At 39.5% G+C, this 4086-nt stretch overlaps 1 long non-coding RNA gene across 1 annotated transcript; it reads left to right on the forward strand.

Annotated features, from left to right (window-relative positions):
• Window positions 1-663: 663 nt before the first annotated feature.
• Window positions 664-3789, forward strand: LOC307010654. Its single transcript, XR_013800231.1, has 2 exons — window positions 664-1224; window positions 2273-3789. It is a non-coding gene; the product is annotated as an uncharacterized lncRNA (long non-coding RNA).
• Window positions 3790-4086: the final 297 nt, after the last annotated feature.

Here is a 4086-nt window from a genome sequence, read left to right on the forward strand (position 1 = left end):
GAGGCGATCCCAGTTTGGCGAGTTTCACCATTTGCTCCAGGAGCTGCGCCTGGATGACGGCCGCTTTCAGCGGTACTTCCGCCTGTCTCGCACACAGTTTGATGACCTGCTGTCCCGCATCGGAGCGAGGATCACCCTCCAGGACACCAACTACAGGCGATCTATCCCAGCTGCGGAGCGCCTGTCCATCTGTCTTCGGTTAGTAAATGTATGATACTTTAAATACAGTATATTCAATATGCTAACATATGCTGTATGCTATCAATGTTCTTTAAAAACTGTGGTAACGTTAGGCTACGGATACCACTGTTGGTGCTCTTTCTAGTGATACTCAGTTAACTATAACCTAACGTTAGACATAACCTAGAAATTAAAATATTATCTTGGCAGACGTAATACTGTCATGTTTTTCTGTAAACACAGTGATCTTTCTAGTGATACTGAGTTAACTGCTAACGTTATAACCTAGACATTAAAATATTCTCTTGGCAGACGTGATACTGTCATTGTGACATCCTAAAATATGTCAATTTGTGGTTCTGGGTGAAATTTATTTGATTTTATTTGCTCATTTTAATAGAGCATTATTTGGGTCTGAGAGATCGGGACTTTTATTTTAAAAAGTGAACTGAGGACTGTGACGGAGGAGCTGTAACGTCATTGCGCCGGTGTTCTGTCGATGTAGCATACTTTGTCAGAATAGCATACCGGAAGTTGAGTTTTATAGCGGGTTCTGTCAATTTAGCCTACTTTATCAAAAAAGCATACCAGTGTTTGTGAAGGGTATGCTGTTTTGATAGCCCCTGGTTTAATAAAAATACAGTTAATAAAGGGGTATGCTGTTTTAAAGCCCCTGGTTTAATAAAAATAGAGTTTCTACAGGGGTATGCTGTTTTGATACCCCTGTAGAAACTGTATTTTTATTAAACCAGGGGCTATCAAAACAGCATACCCTTCAATTAGGTAATGTGTATATATTATGCGATATAATACACAAACACTTACCGCTTGTAATCTTAGGTATGCTGAAATTATGGTTTAAATGTAACGCATGCGCAATTCCACAAATTTTACTGCTGCGCATGCGCATTACCCGAAGGTATCCCATTCTGATGGGTATGGTGTTCCGTCAGAACACCGGCGCCCTCACAGTTGCTGGAGATTATGTGCGACGCATAGGCTACACGTTTGCTTCTGTCTCTTAAATTTTTCCTGTTTTCACAGGTATACCTTTCGCAACAACTAAACAATATGCATATGAGTTATGTGAGATCTTTGTGTATGTTCATGGTGTAATATTTTGTGCATAAATGTTCTGGTTGGTGAAAATAGTGAATGTGTGTAGATTGTCCGCCATTTTGTGGACGCTGTGATATTTATGTTACTCGTGTAATGCATTATATTCAATTCATACAGGCTCCAGTTACCAGGTATAGCGTTCATTTATTAGTTAACTTGTATTAAATTTGTGTATTGGTTGATTAGAGTTCATGTGTATAAATATCCATGTATTTCTCCAGCCAAATGTTTCAAACAGCCATTTCAGTGCAAACGCATGTAAGTTAATAACGTTACTGTTCTATTTCCTGGCAATTCAGAGGTAACAAACTAATGCTAATGTAACATGATGGCAGTGCTGATTTTAAAATCAGTAACTATAATGTTTACGTATGGGTTACATATATTTCTCGAGTTTCTAGACCTTACATGTTTAGTCATGTGTTGATTTTATATAAAATACCCTTTGGCTCATTCTGAGTAGATTTAAAGGAGCCATGTGAAAAGCTATAATGTATAATTTTGTGTGGAGAAAAAAAAGGAAAATGTAAATGTGAAATGTGCATTGTTGTGATAATAGAGAAAATCAAACAATGACACTTATGCACTAATTAGAAAAAAAATACTTTATTTGAAAACAATGTGGAAAAAAACCCAATTAAATAGACTGTTGCTGGAGATTACGTGCGACGCACACACGTTTGCTTCCGTCTCTTCAATTTTCCCTGTTTTCACAGGACTTTCTAATCTGTAAACAAGGTTTTCTGCATGGGGCCTGCAACATCATGTTGTTCTGTATATTGATCTTTCTAGTGATACTGACTGAGTTAACTGCTATAACCTAGAAATTAACCTAGAAATTAAATATCTCTATCTGTAAGCAATAGTGCTTGATTATTGGCATTTTAATATACCATAAAGCATTTAATAGTATACTTGTTGAATATGAAACTACAAGTGTACTTGTAATAATATTTATAACAATGTTTTCTAGGTTTCTTGCCACTGGGGACTCATTCAGGACGATAGCGTCCAGCTACAGGGTTGGTGTCTCCACAGTGTGCCAGATCGTTGCCCAGGTAGTGACTGCCATCTGGGACTGCCTTGTGGAGGGCTACATGGCTGTGCCCACCACCGATGACTGGAGGTCCATCGCAGAGGGGTTTCAGGAGCGGTGGAACTTCCCTCTGTGCGTTGGAGTGGTGGATGGGAAGCATGTGGTGATAAAGGCACCCCCCAACTCAGGATCCCAGTTCCACAACTACAAGGGAATGTTCTCCATCGTTCTACTTGCAGTTTACACAACATGCATATGTATTAAGTTTAAACTCTGAGTCACTAACCTTTTCAAAATTACAGGTTTTCCATGTTTGTATACAAGTTTTTTTTTTTTTTTCAATAAATAAATGGAGCCAGCCTCCAAAAGTAATTAACCTTTTTTTGTTGTTGTTGTTGGTTGTCTACATTTGGGGCAAAAATGTCTTTTTAAACATCATCACTGCGTAAGAGACACTCTGAATCAAATGAGATTTTATAAAATGATTTATTCTTGCAAGAAGTTCCCCGTCAGCCGTCACCACACAGAAGTTACACTGTGAAGTGAGTGAGACCCAGAAGTGGAGGGCTGCGCACATTTTATACCCATTTCAAGATCTTCAGTTGCTCTTCCTAGTAGTTTTCCACAGACCAAGGACTCATTACTGCTAGCTTCAATTTATCACTAGTTGACCCTTAAGCCCCCACCCAAACTAGATGACCTCTGACCTCTGCCCAGCCGTTCTCAGTGTCTCGCTCCTTCACTTCAGGTGTATCAACATACATTCATTTCATAAACAGAATCTTCTCTCACTACAAGTGAGAGACACACATGTGACATTCTTTGAATCATCTATATTTTACTAAAGAGCAATGAATATCATAAAATTGCCATCACACATTACAATGATGTTTCATATAATCTATATTTAGATATGGAATAAATAGCATTAAATACAAAATGAATACGTCTCGTATATTAAAAAAACAAGTTATGTGATAAAATATTAGCTTTGTTGTGCATAGAACCACACCAGGCATTTAAACAGATTGTAAAATAATTTATTAAGGAAAATTGTAAAAGAAATAGTAAGAACAGAAAAAAAAATTAGAGACAGGATTAAAAAGGGGCTGGGGAGACAGGAGAAGGAGATATGGTTCAAAATCAAAATCTCTGATATGGTTCTGTCAAGAAAATATTAAATATTAATACGACACATTGGTAACACTCAGATTACATTTCTTGATCTGTAAACATAACATATAATATGCCTTGTAATGTGTCTTTATTGGAAACACACCTGTCACTGTCTCCCCTGATTGTTCTTTGGGGTGTCCCTGGTCCTGGAGGTGGTTGTCCTCTCCGATCCAGGCCTCGACCAGGCGCGAATTTTCGCAGAAGTTCAGATTTTTCAACTCGGGCGGCAGACGCGAATTCGCGTCAAACGCGTGAATGCACAAAAAGCACTACATAAATCATTCGCGCGTAACGCGCCAGACGCTCAATTTGCGCCATTCGCGCGAACTTGACGCGCTATTCGAGTCCAGTGTTAACACAGCATTAACGCGCCAGACGCTCAATTCGCGCCATTCGCGCGACCTTGACGCGCGAATGAGGCGTATTCGCGTCTACCGCGCCGCACTCTACGCCTCATTCTCGCCGCAGGAATTTTTTACGCGCGTAACGCGTCTTTGCATTGACTTAACATTGAAATCGCTCGCGCCTGACGCGCTATTCGCGTCCGGTGTGAACGCACCATTAGGCTATACGAA

The sequence above is a fragment of the Phoxinus phoxinus genome, assembly GCF_949152265.1.
Source record: "Phoxinus phoxinus genome assembly, chromosome: 14".
In the NCBI taxonomy this organism is placed as follows: domain Eukaryota; kingdom Metazoa; phylum Chordata; class Actinopteri; order Cypriniformes; family Leuciscidae; genus Phoxinus; species Phoxinus phoxinus.